We start from the raw sequence: 14307 nt of genomic DNA, 5'->3' as shown, positions 1-14307 counted from the left end.
GTCGTGGTATATTCTCATGCCGGCCTTAGACCGCGCGCGTTTCAGGAGCAACGTGACGGAACGAGAGGCAGAACGAGGCTAGAGCGAGATGGGAGAGCCGGAGAGCATTAGAGTCCTTTTGTTAGGCAAAATAAGTAACCGCCGTGCGTACGCCGATGTGTCGAGAGAGCTTTTTCCTCAACCGTTTTTTCTTCGCTTGTCATTCGCTCGTCATCGGTTGCGCGTCTTCTCGAGTTTTAACGGATACGTTACGGTTTCGTTTGACACAGAATTCCTTGTGTGATTTACGATTTTCTGCGATACGTGTGTTCCGAGCAATAGATTTAAAATGTATAAGTATGAAAGAGTAACACAGTTATCCGTCAGAAAAATTCAAGAATCACTAGTGATTATTGTGACAGATCTTAGACATTATGTAAAAAATTGTACAATTACTTGTTTCGAAAGCAGCAGATAAACAAACTAATTTGCTACACGAGTCAGTCTCTTTGATATCGATCTTAGAAATCTTAAAAATGTTTCATTAATTTAGATTTTAAAGTTATTCCATATGCAATTAAATAAGATATTCCATATATGTACATTAAATAAACACGGCTCCTTCTTCAATGAATAAGTACTGACGTTTATCTCAAGCCGGAAGCTGATCGGGAATGCCATTCCACCTGAATAGCGGCGGAAAAGTGAAACGTGACGGGAAGTGCGCGAGCCAACAACGCATCGGATACAAATGCGTCTGGTCACCGGTATTATTTAGCAGGTGTAGCCCGCGCCGAGCGGCCGACGTCCTTTGCACCTGATGAAATTAAAATAAACGCAGTCATCTCATTTTCATTCTCATTAGTATACGACGAACAAGTGGGCTAACGGCTTCCTACGAGCGCCGGAGACTCGGGCCCGGGCCTCCTCTCTCTTCTCTCGCCGAGTTTCTCTCTTTCTCCCTCTCTCTCTCTCTCTTTGTCTTTTCCTCTCTTGCTCTCCGTTTCATTCACGGGGTGAGGGAATCCCGCATAACATTAAAACCTTTAAGAACGACCGGGCGAAACGCTCTCCTCCCTCCTCCCTCCCCCCTCGTATGTCGCTTCTCGTGGTTTTCTTCGGGGTCTTCGACATACTTTTCTCGCACGCGAGTTGGGCGAGCTACGGCGCCAATTGGCGTACGGGGGTTTTGTTTAGACGCCGGCAAAAAACATTGCGTGCTCCAAAAATCTCTACCCTTCTCTCTCTTCCTCCGCGCGTTCCTTCCTTTCCCCTCGTGGCCTTCGAGCATGTTCTCGTCCATGCCTCGAACCTCTCACGGTCGCGTGCCATCTAACCACCTATGAAACAGCCCGTGCCGAGCAAAGCTATGCTAATGTATGCCGCGTATGCATCGTTCGTGTGTGCATATGCACGTGCGGTGCATTCCCGCGCGAAAGACTCGAAGGGGAAGCCGACTTTTTTCAGTTTTCGGTAAACGTTTCACTCTCATCTCGAACGTGCGGCGCGGCTGACAATTTCCACATCAATGGTCCGTTGTCTGTGGGCAAAGGGGAGAGAAAATGTCGACCGATTCGAGATATTATGCACATATGACTGCACTGAGAAAAATCGTTTGATTGTACCAAGACGTATATGATTGAAGGCATTTTGGTTAAATCAAACAAGAATTTCTAGTTATTATGATAAGACTCGATTTTTTATAACTAGAACGTTTAATAGATTTTACTATAAGGATTTGGTTAGTATTTTCTGGTTGAATCTATAAAATTTCTTGTTACATTAACTTCTTTGCTTGCCGCTAGGCGGCGAGCCACTCTTAACTTAACTCGTATTCAATATTTGCCATGAAATGTATATAAAGAACTAGTATTAACATTAAATCCAAAGTATATTTTTTTTCTCCTACGAGCAGTAGTGCCAGAAAGAGAACGCTAGCTCTCTGATTGTGTGTGTTTGAGCTGCATCCTCTTCTTGCATCACTGTTTATCAGTTTAATTTCTAACAAACTGAATTTAAAATAATTTATTCAATAATCTGGATTGAATTTATCCAATAATCTTGTTGGAATTCAGAATATTAAACAGACTTTTGAAATTAGATGGAAGAAATTTTAGACTTGGTGCTGGTGAGTTTAGTATTATTAACGAAAAAATTTGGTAAATTTAACAGGAAGAAATTAATCAGATTCATCTGGTAATTCCTACAAGAATTCTGGTTCGTCCATTTTCCAACAGACATACTGGTTGAATCTACCAGAATTCTAATTAATGCAACCAGATTTTTTTCTCAGTGTGATAATTGAAAATGATCGGTGAATGTAAACGCTCTAAAATAAGTCTGGGAATCGATTCGGCCTACACTTGTCTCCCTCGGAATATTGTATTAAAATGATATGAAAATGATAAAGCGGTGATTAATGATAGCGCGGTAAGGTGAAGGATTAATGCGTGGCGGCTCTATGGCCGGCGCGGCTACTACCAGATCGGTGAATGTGTAATGCTAATGCGAACTGACCGCTGAATATGAAAGCCTGTTATACACTGTTATTCAAGGAGCTGTTAACTTCATTAAGCGTGACAAAACGGGATGCTCGCGCGCTTTTATAGAAGAATGCAACTTGACATCTTACTGAACTTGCAAAACCGCATGAGCGAAACGCTTATCTGCGCATCGAGAAAATTATGATCGTAATAAAATGCGCGCGAAAGCGGCGTTATCGAATCCTGCTCTTTTCGCGAAATGCGGATGCACTCACCATCTGGACTCGTTAATTGACATTCGCGTCGTTTCGATTGATATAAAACGTTACGATGGACGTAGGAAACTCTCCGATGAACGTTGCCTAGTTTCGTAATACGTATACTTACACGTGGAATTGAAAACGTTTTGAGAACCAGCTTTCAGAATCGATTCAGCCGTTACGTCGCCAGTGGCTATCGTTATTAAAGTCGAACCAAAATCAATAAAATCCGAAAGTCTAAACAACTCCTGATTTTGAACGTGTTATTCATCGTATAAAATATGCATACAAGAACCATCGGCGAACATTTTTTATGTCACTTTATACCTCGTATCTTGAGACGGCGCGCATTTTTTATGTTGCATTACTTTCACGAGTATAATTTTCTGCGAAAATTTTCGAATAGGAAGCCACAGCCGAAACTTTCGACGCCGAATACATCGTAAAAAATCTTTGGGATATGTGCAATAAATTTGCGCGAAATCAGCCTCGCCAACGGTTCTCACCGCCTTATCCGCGACCCGTTATGTCCGCCAAAACCAGACGATGCTTGCGAATGGGCGCGCCGCTTCTACAAGCTGCGTGTGCGTGTCGCAAAGTCGGATCAACTAGGCAAAATTCTCACGTGTATAGGTCAGACGATGTGGATTGCCGGATCGAAACCCACGGGGCTCGAGATGCTTGAAACTCGGTATCGAAAAATAGAGAGATTCTTTACCACGTGTCTGGGAGATGTAGATCCTCTCTTAGCATATTCTCGTAAGATCGCTTATTTCAAGGAAACGTTAAAAGCCAGTGGCGATTGAGCGAGGTGACGCGATAGCGAGAGCAAATATTTGAGACGAGATGAAATGCAAACTAAATATGGTGTAAAATAATGCAGATGCAGTTTATGAGCTGACGCATAAATAAACACACCGCGCTCTTCAGTAACTTATAGGCTGCGAACAATGGAAATTACAACAACGTAATAATGAAAGGTATAAAACGTAATTGTGCAATCGTTGACAATTTTATGTATGTACACGATCTTGTTATTGTATAACGTCATTGCATGTTGCGCGTTCGCCAATATTCGGCCACGTACGTCGGGCGTACACATTTGATACGAATACAGCATTCGATATGAGTGGCGAAATTTTAATTGAAACGCAATAGCAGTCGCAGTTTTAATAAGCGCCGGCTTTGCGCGGGTGTTTTGCACGCGGTTATGTAAAGACACCTGTTATTAAAAAATTAAATCGATGCGATCGTTGAATCCCGTCTATATTCACCAAGTTATTTCCGGTGCACTTAAAGTAGCAGCGTCGAATAAATCAAATATGATGATTTTAAATCTTAATGTTTAATTATCGATAAGTAAATCATAAGACACATTATATATGTAATATGTTAATACATTAATGCGCATGTGGACATTAATAAAACTCTGAATGGACGGACGGTTAAAAAATGCAAAGTGCTCGTACGCAACGTCGTTGTATTTGTTCCGTGCACACATCTAAGCGCAAGAATAAAAGTAACGGGGAGATTTAATCCTTCGATTGAATCTAATTAAATTATCGGAGGATAACTGGTTTTTGTTACACGCTGCGAATGGAGACACGACGCGAATCGTCGTCGGTTACTATCACTAGGTAATCGATGAAATTAATTGGAAACGGGCGACTTTAATAAACACCAGTGTATGATACTGCAAGGCAGGGTACAGTTATCTCGCGTAGCGAGCCAAGCATCGAGGAAAAAGGAAGATCTCTGATAATATCCATATCGGAAATTTAATGAAAGCGAAATACAGCATGCGCGAAAATCGCGTCGTAATCAAAACATCCGGTTTTTATTAAGCCCTCAATAAGGCTTATAGTAGAGCCATTTTAGTCTTGTAAGCTGATATTTGGTATTATTTCTACAATTAATAAGAAAAATTATAAAAAATTTTATGTTATCCCCAAAGTAATTTGTTTATTTCAAAATGTATATTATTATTTCGATTCTTTTTAGCTCATTACCTACAGTTTCGCTAAGTAAAGAGAGTAATTCCAGAGATACGATTCACGTCTCAATCAGTCATCGCTCTCCTCGTGTTCGCGCATTCTCGATATCCTCGATTACCGATACCAATCGGTTTTCATGCGGTGACAGAACAACATTTGGGCATCGTTCTCGTACTTGACGGAGCATAAAACGTGCTTAGATAACGAGAGTGGAAAGGACATTCCGGTAGTCCGCTGTACCAATGTAAATAAGATCGGAGTAGAACGAGTTGCGTGGAATATACGCTTAATAACGGCTTTCGACCGGTTTTAACGTCGACAACGCGAAGCGCTTCGCTTCAAGGATTTTAATTAGTGCGATCGATATTGATAAACCGTGAGACTTCGTAAAAACCAGCGCGCGATGTATTTCGTAAGTCTATCGACTTATATTGGACGTTTGAGTGACTTACGTTGAAAGGGAAAGTAGAAATATGAGACATTTAACATTAATAGGCCTTGAGATAAAGATGTAACAAACACTTTAAAGTATATTCTATAAACATGCATAAATAGAAAAAAAGTAGAGACAAGAGATCTTTTTATATTATTTTAATATTTTTGTGACAAAGACATCCAACACGAAATCGTGTCTAAATCTTCTTCTTAGCGAAAAAAAGGAATGTATGTACAGTAAAAAATTGTGCGTCCATATGTTAAAATTTTCTTGTGTTACCACGTTTTGATTAGTACTTTAATGTAAAATTAACATACAACTTATGTTATTATTTTTATAACGTTTTCATGTGTTACATTTATGTCAACTTCATAATTTAACACTTTGTATATGTCTCTTAGAAATGGAATATTATCTTGAGTATTTTTAACATAATCATTTTAAACAATCAACATGTCTCAAAGTCAGTTTAACATTCTAAGAAAAGTTAAAGTGAATCTTGAAATAATCTTAAACTTTGACATACAAAATAATCAAATTTACTAAAATCAAATGTTTCTATTACAAATAATTTAAGTTAAAATAATTACTATTATATGTTAATGTCCTCAACATTTCTTACGAGTTATTGCAACTATTTTTTCATGTAATTTTTAATTAATTTGTATGTTATTTTTACATTTAAAGTCACAATAAAAAAAATAAATGTAAAATATCGTGTCAATAATTTAACATTTTTAGTTTGTCAATAAGTAACATACGACGAATGAGTTATTTTAACTTAAAATTTAGAGTGGACTTTCTGGGACATGTGAAAAATGTTATAATTAACATTTTATTTTTTACTGCGTGAATGTCGACTAAATGGGGTTAATGTTCACACAACATTCTTCATAAACCAACCGGGTGTAGACATTGCATTATCGATGCAACCATTCGAGAGATGGTAATTATTCCCGCTAATAGCGTATCGCGAGACAAATAAGTCCGAGTATCTCAAGGGGCAGCGCATAAAACCCGATGCGAGATCTCGGTTTCTTTCGACGAGACGCAAGAAGTAAATGACGAAATTGCGCAATGGTAAGGAGCCAATAATACGTCGCCTGCTCCCGATGTTTGCGCAGATATTTAGAGTACGGTCCCGGGAGTACCGCGAACGCGCGAGGTTTGCGGAAAAAATTAAATAAGATTAACACTTAACAAATTAAACAAATTCCGCCATCGCGTACAGACGACCCGGCGGTGTGGACGAGCAAATATTGCGTCGATAAACATTCCCGCCTCTGAAAAGATCCGCTTGTCTCCTCTCTCTCTACAGTCTCCGCTCATCGTCGACCTCGTCCACCTTCGTTCCTCTCTTCCCTTCACGCTTCCCTTCGCTCGCCGTACGCGTCAACCCGTGGATTTACGCTTTTGACGTAGCCTGCTAAGGAAAGACGGACGATCGTAGCCTTCTTTCACGTGCAACCGGTCACGTGAATCCCGAGATCCGAGCCGATAGTGGACATATTTTCACCGTGCTGGATGCAGATTTCATCGAGATATGTTTCCTGGAACAAAATTGCGTTCCAGGGAAAATCATATCGCATTATCATTCCTCAGTGACATCGATTGATTACCCGGTTATAAAGCGACTCATGAAAACATCACGACAACAAATATACCCGCTCGCTCACTCATAGATCGTCAAAAAACATCGACCAAATGTCACACCAAGTCGATTAATCGATCGGCTTCAACTTGATCAAAACAAATCTTACACAACTAATTATCCAACTACTATGCGATGATCGTCAGGAGCGTACTCGAGCTTCTCTGTATCCCGGGGAAAGCCGATGCCAGCGAACACCCAGACGGTGACAAAAGGAAAGGAGCGATTCGGCACGAAAGCGTACATTGCTCGGATCGCCAGACGACCGATTTCTCGAAACTAGGAAGTCTGGCGTGGTCGAACACGTATACACATACCATGCAGATTGATGTGTGCGTATGTTAACGTGCGTGCACGCGAGCGCACGCGAGAATGTCGCCTAGACGTGCGTGCACGCACGAGAAGCGAGAACCTTGTAGGAGACCGGACTCGACGTGACTCGGTCTCTAAAAATAGCTGGTTAGAAAATACTGCGAAAAATCACTGTTTTTACGATAATTACCGTCACTTAGTGCCGCAGCGTCTTTCATCCACTCTTAGGACCCGTGTACCCACGTGTACCTCGCCTCACGCATTCGACGCGTCGCCGATCGCGGATCATCTCCACCTCACGAGATTGCCCACTTCATCGGATCTGCGGACAACAGTTAGACGCCTCGCATTTTCAATGTCCAGGATGATACTTATGGAATAAAGTCGGGGAACATTGCCTTGGAGATTATCGATTAACATGACAGCGCGAATTGCAGTGAAATAATGATTAAATTGAAGTTTGTTCGACGATTGAAAATCTTACTGTTGACTATATTTCTCGATAATATCTCAAGTATTTATAGATCACTGATATTTATGATCGCGAGATGGAGAAATAATATACATGAGAAAAAGTTGAAAAAATTCATCATCGAGAGTAAATGTGTCACGTAACTCGCGATCTTTTTAGATCGCTTAACGTTCGATAAGCGGTACGAAAATAGCATACTTGTTGCAACAAACGTGAGATTTATCGCGGGAATACCTTTCTCTGGAAAACCTAGGCGTTTATCGGGGCATGGTCAATGTATCAAGGATACAAGCCTTTTACAGACCGCGTTTCGAATAGCAACTTACTCGTTCGACAAAGGACAGAGTTCACGACTAATGTATGCGCGCTCTACAAGTACATATAATATACTCGATGAGAAAAATATTCGGGGAACGCGGCAAGAAAATTATAAATATTTCTCGAGTTATAAATATTGCTCGAGTGAAACATTTCGTGTAACGTCTTTACCGCGTATGACGGAATCCCATGCGAGGGATTCTACGTGTGTGGGCACATGTGCTCGGATCACAAAGGTCGCGCAATATAGCAGTATTCGGCCACCGCTTCTGTAAGACCCGTTGGTACACGAAGAGGTCCGCGCTCGCAAGGGCCCCTTCCAATCTCGCAAATCTCCTCCTCCCGCTACCTGCTCGCTCCTCGCCCCTCGTCCTTCCATCGCGGCGGTTCAAATAAGTCAACCGGATTTTATTCTTGTCTCTCGGATATTCTTTATAGCGCCGGGCCCGGGGTCTCACCGTGCGCGCGTCCCCGTCCCCCTTCCCTCCCCCCTTCCTCCCGCGCCTACGTACAAATGCGCGCGCCATACGTTATAAACGCAGGTAACAGTATGTATGCGCAAAGTACAAGGAGCGGAGGTCTACAAGTGAGGCCCCCATGTTCGGGGCCTTACTTATTGGACAGTTTACACGCTGCGCCTTTTCAAGCACCGCGCGGTATGCACGGAGACGTATTAACGCTGAATACGATGAGTGATAAAACATCTTGTTTTCCTCCCAAAGATGACGCATTTCACCGACAAATTAAATAATTATTTTTTCATATTTTAATACATACATATATACGTATAAAAAAATTAAAAATTTTTCATAGATATATAAAATCGAAACACTGAGATACTTCGATATTTGAACGATGGTTTAATCGAAGGGGTACACTCGGTCTTATTACATCCGTCGATATTTTATCAAAGCCGAAGCTTTCCTCGTATGTCATTACACTTGTATATCGAGATTAAAATCACGAACGACGAATGAAATATAGATCCTACAGATAGGAAGGATACGTTTGCGATACGCGCGGATGTATCGACCTCGGGGGCCTTATGGGCCGTGGTTAAGGGGCCGGCATAAGTCTCCGGGAATAACGGCTAATAATATGCGCGCGAAGTTTATTTCGCCGGTGGATTCATACGTCACGGCTTTATTGTACGTCCGTTCTCGGTGGTTCTCCAGGGATACGAGAGGGAGAGGAGGGGAGGTATCCCCGTGAGACGGCGTTTGCATGAAAATACGCCGGGTGATTGAGTACTTTAGAAAATTTAAGCGCTATAGATTACACCCCGCGAGGGAAACAATATGTCCGTGGCTCGTTTTCGATCTCTTTCGCGCACGAGCAGCCGTTACCAGGCCGATGTTCTTACAGACAGAAGACTCCCAGTCTTCTCTCGTCGAAGAATCGAACGAACGATATCGATATTTATATATATAATTATATAGATACTTTTTACCGCGCACGTCATTTAATAATTTGATATGAATAATTTTTAATTTCTTTTTCCACTCATATCGAGTAAAACTTTATAATGTCTGCAGTTTGAATAACAGTATTTATAACAGTAAGTAATTATTAATAATGACGTAATTATTGAGGAGAGGAAAGGTAGAAAAAATTAATTTGCTTTTTTTTAATTAACGAGCAAAGCAGATTTTTATTCGACTCTATCTGATCTACAGTAAGTGTATAATTTATTCCACAATGTCATTCTCGTAGCAATTGAGGGGCAATAATAAGTAATCAGCTGGGATTTTCTACCAAGCTCATCACCGATAAAGGATTTATCTGGGCCAATCGGAGTCCCTTCGAGGGAAGCTGCGAGTGGACCGAAAAGGTATATATATCAGGGGAAGAGAAAGAAACGCGAACACACGACGATATCCTTCCCGCGGCGAGATCCGGTCGGACAGATGATTATCGGGTATATAGGAAATTGAAAGGGTGTCTAAGGAGGTGTCTAGTGGTGTCCGTTACTCCGCGGGGGCGGTTTTCTCGACGGGGTGGCTCTCGACTTATGGGGTCTTAAGGGCGTCCGGACGCGGACACCCACACGGAAAGATGGTGCTCGCCGATAGCCGTTGCCCGCCATGGATAATAGGTTTCCTGTACGTCCCGCAGAAGTCACCTCTCTGCCTCTTGGACTGTCTTAGTCTATCCTCTCGCTGACCGAACAAGGAGAACCTAACTTCTCGCCGTTCTTTCCTCTTCTCCGTCTTTCTCTAGCTTTTTTTCTGTCTCTCTCTCTCTCTTTTCTCTTCTTGCTTTCGATCAGGAGCACATTTCCTTGCGTCTCTAGATCACTATCCGCCAAATCACTATCAATCATCCGGGTGATCCGGACACCGGATGCTCGGACCAATCTCTTCTAAGCCGTCTTCTCGCGATAAATAAATCGACCGATCGCTTTTAACGAGCCATCCTACGTACGAAATGGTTCGTTGCGAGAACGAACGGAAGTGTGTATAAGTATTAAATACACGGCAGGAGACTGTCGAAAAAATATCGAAATATTTCTTTTTTATATAAAAGGGAGTTAAAAATAGATTTCCATTATATTCGATTTAATTTTTATATAAATTTTTATATAAAAACGTATCAAAAATCAAAAATATTTATTCTATATTCAACCTACAGGCCTACATCGCCTACAGGCTTTATATAAAATTTGAGAACTCCTTGCGCTTGGATCATCGATCATGCTTTCTAATGACCAATAATCGGGACAATGAATGACAAGACGCAGACCTCGTCTTCCTGGCGAACAGCCGCGGGTCACGCGAGTGCGAGCTCGTCAAATCGTAATTAGACGAACGATTTAAGAGATTCTTCATGATGACGGTGGAGTACCAGGCACAAATCGTTCCAGACCAGACTTGTCCCGTATTGCGTAAAAGACGTCTTTTTTTTCGCAACATATGTAACACCGCTTAATTAACTGCTTATCGATTAGCGATGTAAAACGTAAATGCTGCTCCGACAAGTGCGCAACATGCGAAAATTATATGTTACGTATTCACGCGAGATCCCTGTAGGATGTTTTCCTCTGACGTCATTCCGTAACGCGAGAATGTGGAAATCATAACAGCGAGCCACATTATAATTTCGCGATAAAACCTCATTGATCTTAACCTTTTACATCTTTCAATAAGTTTCCATTATTTATGTAATATTGCTGCGAAATCTATAAAAAGTGAATAAATTAAAAACAAAATAATTTGATCTTATACAGAGTGTTAAAATAACCTTTATTGCTTGATCCTCTGACATCATTCCGCAACGCGAGAATGTGGAAATCATAACAGCGAGTCACATTATAATTTCGCGATAAAACCTCATTGATCTTAACCTTTTACATCTTTCAGTAAGTTGATTTATGTGATATTACTGCGAAATCTATAAAAAGTGAATAAATAAAAAAAAAATAATTTGATCTTATACAGAGTGTTAAAATAATCTTTATTGCTTGATGCATTGATTTTGTTTATATGAAGAAATAAATATTTTTTATAATAAATTTTTTATAATATATTTTTTATAATAAATTTTATAATAAATATTTAAAAAATCCGGAGCATCTTTTTATGTCATAAAAAATACATATGAATGATTGTAATAAATATGCGAAGATTGTTTTATAAAATGTGTGTTTGAAGAATGGATGAGCTCTCAGTCATAATCTTTTGCGATAATTGTTAATTCGCTCTTCGCAATCAACGACTCTTTAAAAAATGTGCATTGTGTCATGTGCAGCGATCCCGAATTTTTCTTTATTATTGTCATGCATATCGATATTATTGGCATAACTTTTACGTTAAATGCAAAACTGATATTTGTTATTAAATGCTAAACCGTACACAATGTGTGCAAGTATTTTCCGCAAATAAGCTTCTTATTAACGTGTGCGCGATAGTATCTCTTGATTAGTAATTTATCGGTCCCACGGTAGAAAAAAGAAAAAAGTGAAAAATTCAATCTTTATCGAGACTGATAATTTCCGGTGCGTTGAACGGACAGGTAACATGAAAGTGTGGACAAATTAGTCGATTGAATCGGACAGTTTCACCACATGACATATAAACATCTGACCGGAAGACACTAACCCACTTTTGAAACTGGATTTCGAGATACCTAAAAATTGATTTATCGTGAAACCTGCGAAAACGCGTTAGCGTAAAAAAAATCGTGTACGATTATTAATATGAGAGACTATTTTTATGGGCTAGTTTTTCCTTTCTCTTTCTTTTATTCTCCCTTCGTCTCTTTCTTTCAAGTCTCGTTGCTATCAATTATCAAAAATCGAGCGAGGTTTATAATTCAATGCGAATTTAGTGTTGGACGTAACTGCATTAACACCTGCGGACAGTTTGCCTTACCGTACGCTGTAAAATCGACACACATCGCACTCCCATAAAAAGCCGCGTCATGTCTAAGGAGCAAGTAAAACGAGTCCTCTTCCGAGTACCTTACGACAATTCCCGGCAACTCTTCGGACACTTTATCCAGAGATAAAGATTCGCCGCGATAAAGAGCGTAAGAATCATTCCTAACCGGCCACGGGGAACGAGCGTCGAATCGAATATTCCGATGGGGGCTATCGGCGATTATATATCGTCGAGTTTACTCGCGCGCCGCACGAAACGTGAACGCGGCATCGGAGCCGGTAACCCACTTCGGCATCTGGAATCGGATCCGAGAGATATCCAAAACCCGATATCCGGGGGAGGGGGGGGGGACGCGGGGAAAGGTGTGTTGTTGTTGGTAGGAAGCGAAAAAAGGTGCGCGAAGGTAGGAAGATATCCCGGCGAAACGACGCGCGCTGTCGGAATGCGCATAAACTCGCGGTTTTAACCACCGTGTTGCCTCGCGACGCGACGGGGGCATCGGCTCAAGCCCCCTTCGCCTACTCTCCTTCCTTCGCGCGACGAGGGAATTCGCAACCCTTATTCTCTCGCCTTCGAGGACGCGGCTTCGTGCCCGCGATGCTCGGGGCATCTGGCCTGGTGTCCTCGCCCGTCCCCCCTACGGGGACCCTCTCCTGCCGATGAATAAAAGACGAGCCGGAACGTGGTTACGAGAGAGCTACAAGCCGGTATATTAAAGTCGCGATGTAGACCCGTACCTGTGAACAGGGCAGTCCGCGAAACTGTGCCAACCGCTTAATTTACGGCAGGAACGGGCGCGTCTCCGAACGGAATTTCACGACTTATGGAATTTCGCAGGATCCGTTTCGCGCATAGATTTAACCTGCGACTTGACAAACGGCAATGACAAAGTCAGGTAAAACGGTATACGTTGTTGAAAACAACCAGGAGGCATATTTATTTTAAGAATACGAGAGTCTCTCTCTCTCTCTCTCTTTCTTTCTTTCTTTAATAGTTTTATATTTTATATTAATTAATTGCACGAAAAAAATTGAATAATATTATCATAAATATTTGACATGATTTTTTAATGAAAGAGATAATTTGAAAATGTGAAAGTTTCCCTAATCATTTTAAAATTTTTTCAGAATCGACCCGATAATATTGCCCCCTTGAACGAAGTATCTGTGCTCGAGAAATGCAGTTATCTCGTGAGATCGGTTCAAGCAGATTTTTCAATAGCCATCCTATCGATTCTATCTCGGCGCGCCCGTTTTACACAGGAACAACCGGAGAGGATCCATCTTGAGATTCTCTGCGAATCGAATCATACGCGTAGATTCGAATCAATGACACTGCGAAAAAAGCAAATCTTTCCCCCTCTTTCCGGCAGCTGCTGAAGGAAAAGAAAAAGAAAAAGAAGAAGTTCTCGAGTTCCACGTAAAAACGAGTTTCACAGAGTTGTGTCCGGTTTGGCAACGCCGATGGTCCATTCACCGTTAACCCCATAGGTTTGCGAGTTGGGGAACTCGAAGATCACACCGGAATCTAGCGAGGTGAGGAGAAGAAAAAGGAGGTTGAGGGCAAGAAGAGAAGGGGCGGACGAAACTTGTTATTCCCTAAAACCGAAGTCCCCGGTCGAACGCGCCAGCGTACGATGATATTTGTACGTATTCTACTCTCGTCCCCCTCCGCTCCCCCTTTTCTCATCTCTCTCGTCTATCTCACTGCGTCTTCTCGTCCGATATTGGGCTGGGCGTATCGTCGCGTTCGGTTACCAAACTGGACATAAATTAATCCCGTCAAATGTCCTCATTCGTTACCCGGTCTCGGGGTCCCCCCTGGCCCGCTTCCCCGGGCACCGCTAAGCAAGGTTAATCTTAACTTATGGGTATGAGACTTGCGTAAGCCTGTGCTCGACCGACCGACTACCTGCCCGCTCATCTGCCGGAACCACACATCCCGACACCTTCCCCGAAATTTTGTGTTGCACCTGAATCTAGCAAAGTGGCACGAATCTCCAAAGTGTCGAGCAATAACCGAT

General features: G+C 41.7%; 1 protein-coding gene and 1 long non-coding RNA gene across 2 annotated transcripts in view; both read left to right on the top strand.

Moving 5' to 3' along the window:
- LOC145975844 (uncharacterized) overlaps positions 1-11003 on the top strand; it is a 29063-nt gene extending 18060 nt beyond the window's left edge. The window contains exons 2-3 of the long non-coding RNA XR_014440097.1: positions 9647-9736; positions 10537-11003. This is a non-coding gene — a long non-coding RNA (uncharacterized LOC145975844). The remainder of the gene's footprint in view (positions 1-9646; positions 9737-10536) is intronic.
- The window catches only part of LOC145976063 (uncharacterized), a 96199-nt gene that overhangs the window by 59404 nt on the left and 22488 nt on the right, over positions 1-14307 (top strand). The window lies entirely within an intron of this gene.

The sequence above is a fragment of the Camponotus vicinus genome, unplaced genomic scaffold (assembly GCF_025532165.1).
Source record: "Camponotus vicinus isolate PSW18456_S1 unplaced genomic scaffold, iyCamVici1.0 SCAF_8, whole genome shotgun sequence".
Lineage (NCBI taxonomy): Eukaryota > Metazoa > Arthropoda > Insecta > Hymenoptera > Formicidae > Camponotus > Camponotus vicinus.
The sequence above is the reverse complement of the archived record's forward strand: the minus strand, read 5'-3'. Positions and strand labels throughout refer to the sequence as shown.